General features: G+C 44.3%; 4 non-coding genes across 4 annotated transcripts; 3 read left to right on the top strand and 1 right to left on the bottom strand.

Annotated features, from left to right (window-relative positions):
- Positions 1–1,668: 1,668 nt before the first annotated feature.
- trnal-uaa (transfer RNA leucine (anticodon UAA)) lies at positions 1,669–1,752 on the top strand. The gene has a single exon. It is a non-coding gene; the product is annotated as a tRNA-Leu (tRNA).
- Positions 1,753–9,707: 7,955 nt separating this feature from the next.
- On the top strand, positions 9,708–9,791 carry trnaf-aaa (transfer RNA phenylalanine (anticodon AAA)). The gene has a single exon. It is a non-coding gene; the product is annotated as a tRNA-Phe (tRNA).
- A 505-nt stretch (positions 9,792–10,296) lies between these two features.
- Positions 10,297–10,379, top strand: trnal-uaa (transfer RNA leucine (anticodon UAA)). The gene has a single exon. It is a non-coding gene; the product is annotated as a tRNA-Leu (tRNA).
- A 4,000-nt stretch (positions 10,380–14,379) lies between these two features.
- Positions 14,380–14,462, bottom strand: trnal-uaa (transfer RNA leucine (anticodon UAA)). The gene has a single exon. It is a non-coding gene; the product is annotated as a tRNA-Leu (tRNA).
- Positions 14,463–17,631: the final 3,169 nt, after the last annotated feature.

Below are 17,631 nucleotides of genomic sequence, written 5' to 3' on the forward strand. Positions count from 1 at the left end.
CTTCCTACCCGGGCAATTTTAACCCCGGTCTCCCGTGGGAATACTCACCCCGATACTAACGAGAAACTAATGAAAGTAAAGTCTATCAGCGCAACAATCGAGCTGTGAACAGAACTGGACAGGTGAGAAGGAGACAGGGAGAGAGAGAGGAATACAGAGAGAGATGGAAAGAAACTGACACAGAGAGAGACAGAGACAAAGAGAGAGAGAGAAAGAGACTGGCACAGAGAGAGACAGACAGACAGAGAGAGACAGAGAGAGACAGAGAGAGAGAGAGAGGAATACAGAGAGAGATGGAAAGAGACTGACACAGAGAGAGACAGAGACAAAGAGAGAGAGAGAAAGAGACTGGCACAGAGAGAGACAGACAGACAGAGAGAGACAGAGAGAGACAGAGAGAGAGAGAGAGAGGAATACAGAGAGAGATGGAAAGAGACTGACACAGAGAGAGACAGAGACAAAGAGAGAGAGAGAAAGAGACTGGCACAGAGAGAGACAGACAGACAGAGAGAGACAGAGAGAGAGAGAAAGACAGAGAGAGAGAGAGAGACAGAGAGAGAAAGACAGAGTGAGAGACACAGACAGAGAGAGAGAGAGAGGCAGAGAGAGACAGCGAGAGAGATGGACAGAGAGAGAGAGACATTGACGAAAATGAAGGCTGATGACATTGATATTTTTCTGTTCTCTTTTTCCAAGGTGGGTTTTAAGCAGCTGCACAAAGATGTTAAATTTGGGATTTGAATATTTGTCCCGCCCGCCGGTCTGTCCACAGTGCGATTCTTGATCTGCGCTTATGCAGTAAATGTGCTGCAATGTCCTTCGTTAGTGCAGTGGTGAGCATCCACGTCTATCTACATGATGAGTCGAGAATCGATTCCCCGTCGGAGCGGCGGCCTTTTCAATTATATTCCTTGCTGTAGCTTCGTGTTATAAAGCTACAGAGAAAAATAAAACAATGCGAGAGGAGATTGTCTCTGAGAATTTTCCTGAGTGGAGACTGTTCAGGGACTGAGTGCTGTTTTGCTCCAGAGCGATGGATGATTGCGATTTTATCTGAGCAACATTTAAAATCTTGCAGACCCAGTGGTCGTGGCCGAGTGGTTAAGGCGATGGACTAGAAATCCATTGGGGTCTCCCCGCGCAGGTTCGAATGCTGTCGACTGCGGTTCTGGCATTTTTCATCGCATTTCATTTCAAAATGTAACCAAATCCCTGGAGAACTAATCCTGAGTTAGGCGAAATTAAATCCCACAACTTTCAACACCTCGAGATTTTTCTCGTTTTCGTAGATCTGCAAGTATTCACCAAATATACGGTCAGAAATAGAACAAAAATCAGGCAAATTAGCGACAGTGTTTCTCTCTGTCTGTCTGTCTCTCTCTATGTTTGAGTCACTGTCTTTCTGGGTTTATGTTTATGTCTGTTTACATCAATCTCTGTGTGTGTGTTTATGTCTGTGTCTTTCTGTATCTACCTGTGTTTATGTCTGTGTCTTTGTGTCTGCCTGTGTTTCTGTGTGTCTGCCAGTCACTCGGGTAATAAGCGGGGATACTTTCCTCAGCCTTCACATCTTTCCTAAAGTCTGGTGCCGAAAATTGGGCAAAACTCTGTGGCAGGGCGGGGCTTGAAGTCCGATTCTCACAGAGACAGTCTGCAAACAATGCCAGCACCAGGATGGCCGAGTGGTTGAGGCGTTGGACTTAAGATTCATATGGGTTTATACCCGCGTGGGTTCGAACCCCACTCCTGGTAGTTCTTTAATTTAAGTACACCGGGAAAAAATCAATGTCATAGCCTCCTTTGTCTCATTCTCTCTCCCAGTCTTCCTTTTTCTGTGTCTCTGTCTGTGTCTCGGTCTCTCTGTCTCTGCTTCTCTCTGTCTCTGCTCCTCTCTGTCCCTGTTTGTGTTTCTCGCTCTCTGTCTCTTTCTCTGTAGCTCTCTCCCTCTCTTTGTCCCTGTGTCTCTGTCTGTCTCTCTCCCAGTCTCTGCCTCTTCTGTGTCTCTGTCTCTGTCTGTCTCTGCCTCTCACTCTCAGTCTCTCTTTCTCTCTTTGTCTCTGTTTGTATGTCTCTGTCTCTCTCTGGCTGTCTCTGTTTGTCTTTGCCTCTCTCTCTCAGTCTCTCTTTCTCTCTGTTTGTATGTCTCTGTCTCTCTCTGTCTGTCTCTCTCTATCTGTGTCTGTGTCTCTGCCTGTCTCTCTCTCTCATTCTGTCATTCAATTCAATTCAATTCAAATCGCTTTATTGGCATGACAAGTTACATCTTATGTTGCCAAAGCATCGAAAAACATTCATGTTTGTACAAAAAATACAGGTCTATACATACAGTGTATAAACAGATATATCCCTGAGTGTATAAATATACTTTCATCTAATTTATATATACTCTTTTCTTATATTTAGTGATTGTCCCTCTGTTTATGGCAAGCTGTAATATAGTGTGCCGCTAGTGTTACACAATTTCTCTCTTCCCCTAGTAGGTATGGGAGTTATTGGTCATCATTCAAATTTCTGAATTCCGGCCATATTTTTGTGAATTTTGGGCAGAAATTCTCCCTTATGCCCTGATATTTTCTACAAGCTTTGAGGAAGTGCATCTCTGTCTCCACCACTCCCTGACTGCAGTGAGAGCATATCCTGTCCTCTCTTGGTAGCCGGGTCTGCCTGTGTCTACCTTTTTCGGTCACCAGGTTATGTTCACTAAGTCTGTACATTGTCAAGTTTTTTTCAGTTTGCTATCCTTTACCATGGTCAGGTAATCAGCTATGTTGTATTGTCTGTTTAGGGCCAAGTAGCATTTGAGCTTGCTTTGGGTTTTTGTTGTTTCTGCCCAATATGACAGATATTTTTCCTTTTGCTTAGCGACGATTGTGTTGGGTCGAATTCTTTGTGTTATGCTGTCACAGTCCTGTGGCTGGTTATTGTTTGTAGTGTTAGTAGTTACTTCACTGAGTCCCAGGACTAGTTGACTGAGGGTACTCTTCTTTATGGTCCTCTCTTGGCATTTCAGGACTTGGTAATGATAGCATTGGGGGTTGCTCATTTCTAGGTGTTTCCAAAATTTGGTGGCTCTTTTTTGGGTAGTGATTATTAATGGATATTGGCCTAGTTCCGCCCTGCATGCATTGTTTATGGTTTTCCTTTGAGTCTGGAGGATACTTTTACAGAATTCTGCATGCAGGATCTCAATTGGGTGTTTGTCCCATTTTGCAAATTCTTGTTGTGAAAGTGGTCCCCACACGTCACTGCCATAGAGTGCAGTTGGTTCAATTACTGATTTGAAAATTTTGAGCCAAATGCTAATTGGGATTTCTATTTGGATTGATTTTTTAATGGCATAGAAAGCCCTTCTTGCTTTCTCTTTCAGTTCATTCACAGCCAGTTTGAAATTTCCCGTAGAACTGATTTTTAAGCCCAAGTATGTGTAGTTAGTGGTTTGTTCAATTTTGTTTGTTCCTAGTGTGAAATTTATTTTGGGTCCCTGATGTCTGGATCTTTGCTGGAACACAAGGACTTTGGTTTTTTCAGAACTCTTTTGTCGAGTTCTCTTCACAGCTCAATTGTTGCTTTGACAGATCATGCGTCCAGCAATTTCTCGTTAGTATAGTGGTGAGTATCCCCGTCTGTCACGCGGGTGACCGGGGTTCAATTCCCCGACGGGGCGGAAGTTTTTATAAAAGCTCTAATTTTAAAACGTTGTGCAACTCCTTAAAATCCTCCTTGGAAAAGTAGAACAGAAATAAATCATCAAAAATAACTTTAAATGATTTACTGTCATATGAAGAACTGTATAACAACTTCCTGCACCAGTTCCTCGTTAGTATAGAGCTCTCTCTCTCTCTCTCTGTTTCCCTTTTGTGTGGGGCGAGGAGGAGGGAGAGAGTGACAGAGAGAAAGAGATTAACAGGGTTACGGACAAAAAGCCGGGGGGTGGGACTGAGCACCACTGCTCTTTCAAAGGGACAGCACAGGCATGGCGGGCCGAATGGCCTCCTTCTGTGCTGTAAGTGTCTATGAATTCATGACACTCAGAGAAAAGCTTATTAAATATGTGACTTACACATAAACATAGAGAGCAGGCACACATGTCTGTGTGTGTGTTCGAGTCTTTGTCTCAAACACTGTATAACTACTTCCTCTACCAGGTCCTTGATAGTATAGTGGTGAGGATTCAATTCCCCGACAGGTTCTCTCTCTCTCTCTCTGTCTGTCTCTTTCACTGTTTCCCATTCTCTCTGTGTGTCTCTCTCTGCCTCTCTCCGTGTCTCTCTCGCTCTTTGTTTCCCTCTCCTTGCTCACTACTCCCTCTGGGGCTGGTGAATGAGCCCAGGTCTGTCCACAGCGCCATTCTTGCTCTGAGCTCCTGCAGTGAACGCCCAGCGCTGTCCTCCGCCCTGTTGCTGGTCAGTATAGTGGAGTCCCCCCTCTCTCCCACCTGAGGCAGCGGTTCAATTCCCCTGAACCGGGGAAAGCCTCTTTCCGATGTGAAATAGTGTTTATTTTTCTTGGTGTAACTTCGTGATAAAAAGCTACAGAGATAAATAGATGAGTAAAAAAATGTGGTTCCGGCGTTGGACTTAAGATCCAATGGATTTAAACCCAACTTGGTTGGAACCCCACCCCGTGTGTCTCTTTAAATTAATACCGATTTCTTTTCATCCTGCTCAGTGACACTCGTTTGCCATCTGCTGAAACTCAATCAAACAAATAATGAGATGCTTATCGATATGAAAAGTAAGTTTCCATATTAACTGTCATTCTTAAAATTCTATTTTGGCATCTGCTGAATCTGCATTTTTCCCTAACTCTCTCAACTAACAAAGAAATGGAATTGTGAAATGAATCGATACCATTCAACTGTCTGTATCCCAATTTCGGTCTTCCTACCCGGGCAATTTTAACCCCGGTCTTCTGCGGGGATACTCACCCCAATACTAACGAGAAACTAATGAAAGCAAAGTCTATCAGAGCAACAATCGAGCTGTAAACAGAACTGGACAGTGTGAGAAGGAAACAGGGAGAGAGAGAGGAATACAGAGAGAGATAGAAAGAGACTGACACAGAGAGAGACAGAGACAAAGAGAGAGAGAGAAAGAGACTGACACAGACAGCGAGAGAGAGAGACAGAGAGAGAGAGAGACACAGAGAGAGAGAGAGAAAGACAGAGATAGAGAGAGAGAGAGACTGACACAGAGAGACAGAGACAACCTGAGGACTGTTTAAAATTAAGACTGTTTAAAGTTAATATTGAACCTACCAAATGAAGTACAAAGACTGTTTAAAATTAATATTGTTTAAAAGTAATATTGTATGTACCCAACAAATGTCAAATCGATTGGCACCTACAGAATGTTGGAAAACTGTACCTTTTTGCTATGTAAGCTTTGGCAATATGGTTCTCTGTAAACTTTCATGCCAATAAAGCATTTGAATTGAATTGAATTGAAATTGAGAGAGAGAAAGAGACTGACACAGACAGCGAGAGAGAGAGACAGAGAGAGAGAGACAGAGAGAGAGACACAGAGAGAGAGAGAAAGACAGAGATAGAGAGAGAAAGAGACTGACACAGAGAGACAGAGACAAAGAGAGAGAGAAAGAGACTGACACAGACAGCGAGAGAGAGAGACAGAGAGAGAGAGAGACAGAGAGAGAGAGAGACAGAGAGAGAGAGAGAGAAAGACAGAGATAGAGAGAGAAAGAGACTGACACAGAGAGAGACAGAGAGAGAGAGACAGAGAGAGAGACACACACACAGAGAGAGAGAGAGAAAGACAGAGATAGAGAGAGAAAGAGTCTGACACAGAGAGAGACAGAGAGAGAGACAAAGAGAGAGAGAGAGACACAGAGAGAGAGACCGAGAGAGAGAGAAAGAGAGACACAGAGAGAGAGAAAGAGACTGACACAGAGAGAGACCGAGAGGGAGAGAAAGAGACTGACATAGACAGAGAGAGAGAGACAAAGCATTTGAATTTGAATTTGAATTTGAATTTGATTTGAGAGAGACAGAGAGAGAGAGAGACATTGACAAAAATGGAGGCTGATGACATTGATCTTTTTCTGTACTCTTTTTCCAAGGAGGGTTTTAAGGAGTTGCACAAAGGTGTTAAATTTGGGATGTGAATAATCGTCCCGCCCGCCGGTCTGTCCACAGCGCGATTCTTCCTCTGCGCTTCTGCACTGAACGCACTGCAATGACCTGCGTTAGTGCAGTGGTGAGCATCGCCGCACATAAGACCGGAAGTCAATTCGCAGCGGCCTTTTGAATTATATTTCTTGCTGTAGCTTCGTCTTATAAAGCTACAGAGAAAAATTAAAAAATGCGAGAGGAGATTGTCTCTGAGAATTTTCCTGAGTGGAGGCTGTTCAGGGATTGAGTGCTGTTCTGCTCCAGAGCGATGGATGATTGCGATTTTATCTGAGCAACATTTAAAGTCTTACAGACCCAGTAGTCGTGGCCGAGTGGTTAAGGCGATGGACTAGAAATCCATTGGGGCCTCCCCGTGCAGGTTCGAATCCTGCCGACGACGATTCCAGCATATTTCATTTCAAAATGTAACCAAATCCCTGGAAAAGTAATTCTGAATTAGGCGGAGTTCAATCCCACAACATTCAACACCTCGGTATTTTTCTCGTTTTCATTGATCTGCAAGTATTCACCAAATATACGGCCAGAAATGGAACAACAATCAGGCAAATTACCGACAGTGTTTCTCTCTGCCTGCCAGTCTCTCTCTATGTCTGAGTCACTGTCTGTCTGGGTTTATGTTTATGTCTGTTTACATCAATCTGTGTGTGTGTGTTTATGTCTGTGTCTTTCTGTATCTACCTGTGTTTATGTCTGTGTCTGCCTGTGTTTCTGTGTGTCTGCCAGTCACTCGGGTAACAAGCGGGGATACTTTCCTCAGCCTTCACATCTTTCCTAAAGTCTGGTGCCTAAAATTGGACACAACTCTGTGGCAGGGTGGGGCTTGAAGTCCCGATACTCACAGAAACAATTCATATACAGAGACAGCACCAGGTTGGCCGAGGGGTTAAAGCATTATGATCCAATGGGTTTATACCCGCCTGGGTTTGAACCCCACTGCTGGTAACTCTTTAATTAACAGAAAAACATCAATGTCATAGTCTCCTTTTTCTGTGTCATTCTCTCTCTCAGTCTCCCTTTGGCTCTGTCTTTGTCTCTCTCGGTCTCTCCCTCTCTCTCGGTCTCTCTCTCTTTTGTCGAGTTCTGTTCACAGCTTAATTCTTGCTCTGACAGCATCAGCATTTCAGAATTCCTCGTTAGTATAGTGGTGAGTATCCCCGCCTGTCACGCGGGAGACCGGGGTTCAATTCCCCGACGGGGAGGAAGTATTTTTAACATCTCGAATTTTAAAACTTTGTGCAACTCCTTAAAATCCTCCTTGGAAATGTAGAAAAGAAATAAACCACATAAAATAATTTTAAAAGATTTACTGGCACATGAAGAACATTTTGACAACTTCCTGCACCAGTTCCTCGTTAGTATAGAGCTCTCTCTGTTTCCCTCTCCCTTTTGTGTGGGGCGCGGAGGAGGGAGAGAGTGACAGAGAGAAAGAGATTTACAGGGTTACGGACAAAAAGCGGGGGGTGGGACTGAGCACCACTGCTCTTTCAAAGGGACAGCACAGGCACGGCGGGCCGAATGGCCTCCTTCTGTGCTGTGAGTTTCTATGAATCTATGACACTCAGAAAAGCTTATTAAATATGAGACTTACACATAAACAGCAGACACACATGTCTCTGTGTTCGAGTGTTTGTCTCAATCACTGCATAACTACTTCCTCTACCAGGTCCTTGATAGTATAGTGGTGAGGATTCAATTCCCCGACAGGTTCTCTCTGTCTCTCTCTCTCTGTCTGTCTCTCACTCTCTGTCAATGTCAGTTTCTCTCTCTATCTCTCTCTCTGTGTGTCTCTCTCTGCCTCTCTCTCTCGCTCTTTGTTTCCCTCTCCTTGCTCACTCCTCCCTCTGGGGCTGGTGAATGAGCCCAGGTCTGTTCACAGCGCCATTCTTGCTCTGAGCTTCTGCAGTGAACGCCCAGCGCTGTCCTCCGCCCTGTTGCTGGTCAGTATAGTGGAGTCCACCCCCTCTCTCCCCCTGAGGCAGTGGTGCAATTCCCCGACCCGGAGAATGTGTCTTTATGAGGTGAAATAGTGTTTATTTTTCTTCGTGTAGCTTCATGTTAAAAAGCTACAGAGAAAAATATTAGTGTAAAAAAATGTGGTTACGGCGTTGGACTTAAGATCCAATGGATTTAAACCCAACTTGGTTGGAACCCCACTCCGTGTATCTCTTTAACTTAATACTGATTTCTTTTCATCCTGCTCAGTGACACTCGTTTGCCATCTGCTGAATCTCAATCAGTCAAATAAAGAGATGCTTATTGATATGAAAAGTAAGATTGCATATTTAACTGTCATTCCTAAAATGCTATTTTGGCATCTGCTGAATCTGCATTTTTCTCTAACTCTCTCTGTGTCACTCTCAACTAACAAAGAGATGGAATTGTGAAATGTACCTATAACTTTCAGTCTTTATCTCACTTGGTCTTCCTCCCCATCAGGGAATGGAACCCGATGTTTCCCGCATGACAGGCGGGAATACTCACCACTATAATAAAGAGGAGCTAATGAAAGCAAAGCCTATCAGAGAAACAATCGAGCTGTGAAGAGAACTGGACAGTGTGAGAAGGAGACAGGGAGAGAGAGAGATAGAGAGAGAAATACAGAGAGAGACAGAGAGAGACTGAGCGAGAGAGACCGAGAGAGAGACAGTGAGAGAGAGACAGAGAGTGATAGAGAGAGAGAGAGAAAGAGACTGACACTGACAGAGAGAGAAAGAGACAGAGAGAGAGAGACAGAGAGAGAGAGAAAGACAGAGATAGAGAGAGAAAGAGACGGACACAGAGAGAGACAGAGACAAAGAGAGAGAGAAAGTGACTGACACATACAGCGAGAGAGAGACAGAGAGAGAGAGAGACACAGAGAGAGAGAGAGAGAAAGACAGAGATAGAGAGAGAAAGAGACTGACACAGAGAGACAGAGAGAGAGAGAGACAGAGAGAGAGAGACACACAGAGAGAGAGAGAGAGCGAAAGACAGAGAGAGAAAGAGACTGACACAGAGAGAGACAGAGAGAGAGACAAAGAGAGAGAGAAAGAGAGACACACAGAGAGAGAAAGAGACTGACACAGAGAGAGACCGAGAGAGAGAGAAAGAGACTGACATAGACAGAGAGAGAGAGACAGAGAGAGACAGAGACATTGACAAAAATGGAGGCTGAGGACACTGATTTTTTACTGTACTCTTTTTCCAAGGAGGGTTTTAAGGAGCTGCACAAAGGTGTTAAATTTGGGATGTGAATAATTGTCCCGCCCGCCGGTCTGTCCACAGCGCGATTCTTCCTCTGCGCTTCTGCACTGAACGCACTGCAATGTCCTGCGTTAGTGCAGTGGTGAGCATCGCCGCACATAAGACCGGAAGTCAATTCGCAGCGGCCGTTTGAATTATATTTCTTGCTGTAGCTTCGTGTTATAAAGCTACAGAGAAAAAATTAAAAAACGCGAATGGAGATTGTCTCTGAGAATTTTCCTGAGTGGAGACTGTTCAGGGACTGAGTGCTGTTCTGCTCCAGAGCGATGGATGATTGCGATTTTATCTCAGCAACATTTAAAGTCTTACAGTCCCAGTAGTTGTGGCCGAGTGGTGAAGGCGATGGACTAAAAATCCATTGAGGGTCTCCCCGCGCAGCGTTCGAATCCTGCCAACTACGGTTCCAGCATTTTTCATCCCATTTCATTTCAAAATGTGACCAAATCCCTGGAGAACTAATCCCGAGTTAGGCGGGATTCAATCCCACAATTTTCAACACCTCGAGATTTTTCTCGTTTTCATTGATCTGCAAGTATTCACCAAATATACGGTCAGAAATAGAACAAAAATCAGGCAAATTAGCGACAGTGTTTCTCTCTGTCTGTCTGTCTCTCTCTATGTTTGAGTCACTGTCTGTCTGGGTTTATGTTTATGTCTGTTTACATCAATCTCTGTGTGTGTGTTTATGTCTGTGTCTTTCTGTATCTACCTGTGTTTATGTCTGTGTCTCTTTGTGTCTGCCTGTGTTTCTGTGTGTCTGCCAGTCACTCGGGTAACAAGCGGGGATACTTTCCTCAGCCTTCACATCTTTCCTAAAGTCTGGTGCCGAAAATTGGGCAAAACTCTGTGGCAGGGTGGGGCTTGAAGTCCGATTCTCACAGAGACAGTCCGCAAACAATGCCCGCACCAGGATGGCCGAGTGGTTAAGGTGTTGGACTTAAGATTCAATGGGTTTATACCCGCGTGGGTTCGAACCCCACTCCTGGGTAGTTCTTTAATTTAAGTACAACAGGAAAAAATCAATGTCATTGTCTCATTTTCTCTCCCAGTCTTCCTCTGTCTGTGTCTCGGTCTCTCTCTCTCTGTCTCGGCTCATCTCTGTCCCTGTTTGTGTTTCTCGCTCTCTGTCTCTTTCTCTGTAGCTCTCTCCCTCTCTTTGTCCCTGTGTCTCTGTTTGTATGTCTCTGTCTCTCTCTGGCTGTCTTTGCCTCTCTCTCTCTTTGTCTCTGTTTGTATGACTCTGTCTCTCTCTCTATCTGTGTCTGTGTCTCTCTCTGTTGCCCTCTTTCTGTCATTCAATTCAATTCAAGTCAAATCGCTTTATTGGCATGACAAGTTACATCTTATGTTGCCAAAGCATCGAAAAACATTCATGTTTGTACAAAAAATACAGATCTATCCATACAGTGTATAAACAGATATATCCCTGAGTGCATAAATATACCTTCATATAATTTATATATGCTCTTTTCTTATATTTAGTGGTTGTCCCTCTGTTTATGGCAAGCTGTAACATAGTGTGCCGCTAGTGTTACACAATTTCTCTCTTCCCCTAGTAGGTATGGGAGTTATTGGTCGTCATTCAAATTTCTGAATTCTGGGCATATTTTTGTGAATTTTGGGTAGAAATTCTCCCTTATGCCCTGATATTTTCTACAAGCTGTGAGGAAGTGCATCTCTGTCTCCACCACTCCTTGACTGCAGTGAGAGCATATCCTGTCCTCTCTTGGTAGCTGGGTCTGCCTGTGTCTACCTTTTTCGGTCACCAGGTTATGTTCACTAAGTCTGTACATTGTCAAGGTTTTTTTCAGTTTGCTATCCTTTACCATGGTCAGGTAATCAGCTATGTTGTATTGTCTGTTTAGGGCTAAGTAGCAATTGAGTTTGCTTTGGGTTTTTGTTGTTTCTGCCCAATATGACAGATATTTTTCCTTTTGCTTAGCGACGATTGTGTTGGGTCGAATTCTTTGTGTTATGCTGTCACTGTCCTGGGGCTGGTTATTGTTAGTAGTGTTAGTAATTACTTCACTGAGTCCCAGGACTAGTTGACTGAGGGTACTCTTCTTTATGGTCCTCTCTTTGCATTTCAGGGCTTGGTAATGATAGCATTGGGGGTTGCTCATTTCTAGGTGTTTCCAAAATTTGGTGGCTCTTTTTTGGATAGTGATTATTAATGGATATTGGCCTAGTTCTGCCCTGCATGCATTGTTTACGGTTTTCCTTTGAGTCTGGAGGATACTTTCACAGAATTCTGCATGCAGGATCTCAATTGGGTGTTTGTCTCATTTTGCAAATTCTTGTTGTGTTAGCGGTCCCCACACCTCACTGCCATAGAGTGCAATTGGTTCAATTACTGATTTGAAAAGTATGAGCCAAATCCTAATTGGGATTTCTATTTGGATTGATTTTTTAATGGCATAGAAAGCCCTTCTTGCTTTCTCTTTCAGATCATTCACAGCCAGTTTGAAATTTCCCGTAGAACTGATTTTTAAGCCCAAGTATGTGTAGTTAGTGCTTTGTTCAATTTTGGTTGTTCCTAGTGTGAAATTTATTTTGGGTCCCTGATGTCTGGATCTTTGCTGGAACACAAGGACTTTGGTTTTTTCAGAACTCTTTTGTCGAGTTCTGTTCACAGCTCGATTGCTGCTTTGACAGATCGGGCATCCAGCAATTCCTCGTTAGTATAGTGGTGAGTATCCCTGCCTGTCACGTGGGAGACCGGGGTTCCATTCCCCGATGGAGAGGATGTTTTTTTAAAAGCTCTAATTTTAAAATGTTGTGCAACTCCTTAAAATCCTCCTTGGAAAAGTAGAACAGAAATAAATCATCTAAAATAACTTTTAAAGATTTACTGGCACATCAAGAACTGTATAACAACTTCCTGCACCAGTTCCTCGTTAGTATAGAGCTCTCTCTCTCACTCTGTTTCCCTCTCCTTTTGTGTGGGGCGCGGAGGAGGGAGAGAGTGACAGAGAGAAAGAGATTAACAGGGTTACGGACAAAAAGCGGGGGGTGGGGCTGAGCACGACTGTTCTTTCAAAGAGACAGCACAGGCACGGCGGGCCGAATGGCCTCCTTCTGTGCTGTAAGTTTCTATGAATCCATGAAACTCAGAAAAGCTTATTAAATATGTGACTTACACATAAACATAGAGAGCAGGCACACATGTCTGTGTGTGTGTTCGAGTCTTTGTCTCAAACACTGCATAACTACTTCCTCTACCAGGTCCTTGATAGTATAGTGGTGAGGATTCAATTCCCCGACAGGTTCTCTCTCTCTCTGTGTCTCTCTGCCTTTCTCCGTGTCTCTCTCGCTCTTTGTTTCCCTCTCCTTGCTCACTCCTCCCTCTGGGCCTGGTGAATGAGCCCAGGTCTGTCCACAGCGCCATTATTGCTTTGCGCTTCTGCAGTGAATGCCCAGCGCTGTCCTCCGCCCTGTTGCTGGTCAGTATAGTGGAGTTCCCACCTGAGGCAGCGGTTCAATTCCCCAACCTGGAGGAAGCCTCTTTACCATGTGAAATAGTGTTTATTTATCTTGGTGTAACTTCGTGTTAAAAAGCTACAGAGAAAAATAGAAGAGGAAAAAAATGTGGTTCCAGCGTTGGACTTAAGATCCAATGGATTTAAACCCAACTTGGTAGGAACCCCACTCCGTGTATCTCTTTAACTTAACACCGATTTCTTTTCATCCTGTTCAGTGACACTTGTTTGCCTTCTGCTGAATCTCAATCAATAAACATCCAAAAACGAGCACTAAACTTCCTAAATCACCTCAAATCTAGCTCCCCAGACACCCTTCATTTCAAAGCCTTTCAGACCCAAGAGCTAAACCCAGAAAAGAGTCCCCTGAGTCAGCTGCTACTGAAACTAAGTGCTCAGCCGGACCCTGACCAGCCCCAGACCAACACAGCCGTCCAAACACCAATCCGAGTGAACCAAATCATTAAACAATGCAAAGAAACCTACCTGGAACATTGGAACAAAATAACCGAAAGCCAAAGCAGATTAGAATGTTACCGGGCCCTAAAAAGAGAATATAAGCTGGCAGACTACCTCACGACCATCAGAGACACAAAACAGAGACAGACCCTCACCAGGTACAGACTAAGCAACCACCAACTGGAAATTGAAAAAGGCAGATACAAGAAATCCTGGCAGCCTAGAGAGCATAGAATATGCGATCAATGTCTGGCCGGCGAGGTTGAAGCAGAAATGCATTTCCTCCGAAAATGCGAAAAATTCAACACATCAAGAAACATATTATTCAAGAAGCTAAGCCAAACAACCCCAGATTTCAAGGAATTGGATGACCTGTCAAAATTGAGATTAGTCCTAGGAGAAGGAGACAGACCATACCTTGGGGCCAAATATGTAACAACATGTCACAACCTGAGGACTGTTTAAAATTAAGACTGTTTAAAATTAATATTGAACGTACCAAATGAAATACAAAGACTGTTTAAAATTAATATTGTTTAAAAGTAATATTGTATGTACCCAACAAATGTCAAATCGATTGACACCTACAGAATGTTGGAAAACAGTTGCTATGTAAGCTTTGGCAATATGGTTCTCTGTAAACTTTCATGCCAATAAAGCATTTGAATTGAATTGACAAACAGAGAGAGAGAGAGAGAGAGAGAGAAAGACGGAGTGAGAGACAGAAAAGGAGGCGTATGACAAATGTGTAACAGAGAGAGACAGAAAGAGAGTGAGAGAATGAGAGGGAGACAGAGAGGCAGATAGTGAGACAGAGGTGGAGACTGAAAAATATAAAAACACTTTAAGATTCCATCTCCTTGTTAGCTGAGAGTGACAGAGAGAGTGAGAGAAAAATGCAGATTCAGCAGATGAAAAATAGGACTTGAAGAATTACATATGAAACCTTTCCGCATCTATAAAAATCTCATTGTTTGCTTGAAGGAGGTTCAGCAGATGACAGAGTGTCACTGAGCAGGATGAAAGGAAATGTGTCTTAAATTAAAGAGCTACCAGGAGTGGGGTTCGAACCCACGTGGGCATAAACCCATTGGATCTTAAGTCCAACGCCTTAACCACTCTGCCATCCTGGTGCTGGTGCTGTTGACAGACTGTTTCTAAGAGAATCGGGCCTTTAAGCTCCACCTTGCCACAGATTTGAGCAGAGAGAGACACACAGACACAGACACACAGACACATGTACAAGGATGATACCAGAAATCCGAGGGTATACATATCAGGAAAGGATGGACCCCTGCCAAATTAGTTTAAAACCTGATTTGTCTGATTGTTGTTCTATTTCCGACCGTATATTTCTTGAATATTTGCACCATGAAAAAGTGAAAAACTTCGAGGTGTTGGATTTAATTCCGCCCAACTCAGGATTAGTTCCCCAGGGATTTAATTATATTTTGAAATGAAAAATGCTGGAACCGTAGTCGACAGGATTCGAACCTGAGCGGGGAGACCCCAATGGATTTTTAGTATAATCACCTTAACCACTCGGCCACGCCTACTGGGTCTGTAAGTCTTTAAATGTTGCTCAGATAAAACCGCAATCATCCATCGCTCTGGAGCAAAACAGCACTCAGTCCCTGAACAGTCTCCGCTCAAGAAAATTCTCAAAGAGACAATCTCCTCTCACATGTTTTTTACTCTTCTGTTTCTCACTGCAGCTTTTTAACATAAAGCTACACCAGGAAATAGAAATACAGTTTGACATCTTAAAAATGCTTCCACTCCATCGTTGAATTGAAAGCCGACCTCGGGAGTAGCAGTTGGGGACAGTTCACTATATCTGATGAGGAACTGATGGATGGCGTTACTGTGCAGAATCGCAGAGCAAGAATGGCGCTGTGAACAGACCTGGGCTCATTCACCAGCCCCAGAGGGAGCAGTGATCAACAGGAGAATGAAAGAGAGAGAGAGAGAGAGAGAGAAATGGAGGCATATGACAAATGTGTAACAGAGAGAGACAGAAAGTGAGAGGGAGACAGAGAGACGGATAGTGAGACAGAGGTGGAGACTGAAAAATATAAAAACATTTTACGATTACTTCTCTTTGTTAGTTGAGAGTGAGCGACAATGCAGATTCAGCAGATGCCAAAATAGCACTCTAAGAATGACATAAAAATATGAAGTCTTTCTTTCCGTATCTATAAAAATCTCATTGTTTGTTTGATGGAGATTCTGCAGATGACAAACGAGTGTCACTGAGCAGGATGAAAGGAAATGGGTCTATAAATTAAAGAGTTACCTGGAGTGGGGTTTGAACCAACGTGGGTATAAACCCATCGGATCTTAAGTCCAACACTTTAAACACTCAGCCATTCTGGTGCTGTCTGAGTACGTGTGGACTGTCTCTGTGAGAATCGGGGCTTCAAGCCCCACCCTGCCACAGAGTTGAGCAGAGCAGAGATTCCCTCGGTGGCAGGACAGGTTAACAAAGCAGTTAATAAAGAAGATGCGATCCTGGGCATTATAAATAGAGGCACAGAGTACACAAACCAGGAAGTTTTGCCAAACCTAAATAAACGACTAGTTCGACCCCAGCTGGAGTATTGTGTCCAATTCTGGGGAACCACACTTCAGAAAGGAGGTGAAGGCTGAGGAAAGTATCCCCGCTTGTTACCCGAGTGACCGGCAGACACACACAGACAGACACACATGTGCACAGACTGACACACACATCAAACACAGACACACACATAGAGTGACTTAGACATCGAGAGAGACAGACAGGTAGAGAGAAACACTGTCGCTAATTTTTGTTTTATTTCTGACCGTAAATTTCGTGAACACTTGCAGATCAATGAAAACGAGAAAAATCTCCAGGTGTTCAAAGTTGTGGGATTTAATATCGTCTCATTCAGGATTAGTTCTCCAGGAATTTGGTTATATTTTAAAAAGAAAAATGCTGGAACCGTAGTCAGCAGGATTCGAACCTGCGCGGGGAGACCCCAAAGGATTTCTAGTACCATCGCCTTAACCACTCAGCCACAACTACTGGGTTTGTGAGATTTTAAATGTTGCTCAGATAAAATCGCAATCATCCATCGCTCTGGAGCAAAACAGCACTGCGCCCCGAAACAGTCTATGTTGAAGAAAGTTCTCAAAGAGACAATCCCCTCTCGCAATTTTTACTCTTCAATTTTTCACTGCAGCTTTTTTACTTGAAGCTGCACCAGGATACATCATTGCAGATTTTAGAAATGCTTAATTCCCGACGGGGAATTGAAACCCCATCTTGCAACGTAACAGGCGGGGATACTTCACTATATTTAACGAGGAACTGACGGAAGACACTCCTTTGCAGTCACTGCAGAAGCGCAGAGCAAGAATGGTGCTGTGAACAGACCTGGGCTCATTCACCAGACCCAGAGGGAGGAGTGAGCAAGGAGAGGGAAACAAAGAGCGAGAGAGACACGGAGAGAGAAACAGAAACAGAGAGAGGCACAGAGTGAGACACACACAGGCAGAAAGACTGAGACACAAAGATACACATGATATACCTATCAATTCCTCCAATAAAAGGCGAAGAGTTACGAAGGTGACTAAAGGTTTTTATTGACTAAATAACAGAGCCCACTCTCGTGGGTGATCCGATCCAAGCAGGAGGAATACCAGCCAGTCGCTCACCTTTATACCTGGCCTGGTGGGTGGAGCCAAGGCGGAGTCGGCAGTGGTCATCCCAGGTATAGCAGTGTGGCAAGAGGCGACCTCGTACCGTGATACAATAGTGGTCAGTGATACAGTTATAACGAACAGTGGTGAACAGTGCTAACTACTAACAGTGATACGATAGTGAACGTGGTTTACCACATTCACCCCTTGTTTAGAATTAAGTCCGGCGGGGTGAAGTGTACTACCAATTCTGGTAGGTCAGTCTGTCCGGAGGCTTCGTAAGCCTCTCCGATCGCCGCAGCGGTGGTGTTGCCTTATCCGGTGCTGGTGCCTTATCCGGTGTTGATGCTGGTGTTTGCGTGGTCGGCGAGGGCTCGTGGGGTTCCGGCATGCCGTCTACCTGGACTGAGGTTGGGGGGGGTGGTGGCGGTGTTTCCGGATCGGCTGAGGGTGCGAGGTCTCGTAGGGAGACAGTGTCCTCCCGCCCGTCTGGGTACGCCACGTAGGCGTACTGGGGGTTGGCGTGCAGGAGGTTCACCCTCTCGACCAGGGGGTCCGTTTTATGGGTCCTCACGTGTTTCCGCAGCCAGACCGGCCCCGGGGCGGTCAGCCAGGTTGGTAGAGTGGTTCCCGTAGTCG

Source organism: Somniosus microcephalus, chromosome 4 (assembly GCF_052327205.1).
Source record: "Somniosus microcephalus isolate GS21.2 chromosome 4, FLI_Smic_1.0, whole genome shotgun sequence".
Classification (NCBI taxonomy): Eukaryota; Metazoa; Chordata; class Chondrichthyes; order Squaliformes; family Somniosidae; genus Somniosus; species Somniosus microcephalus.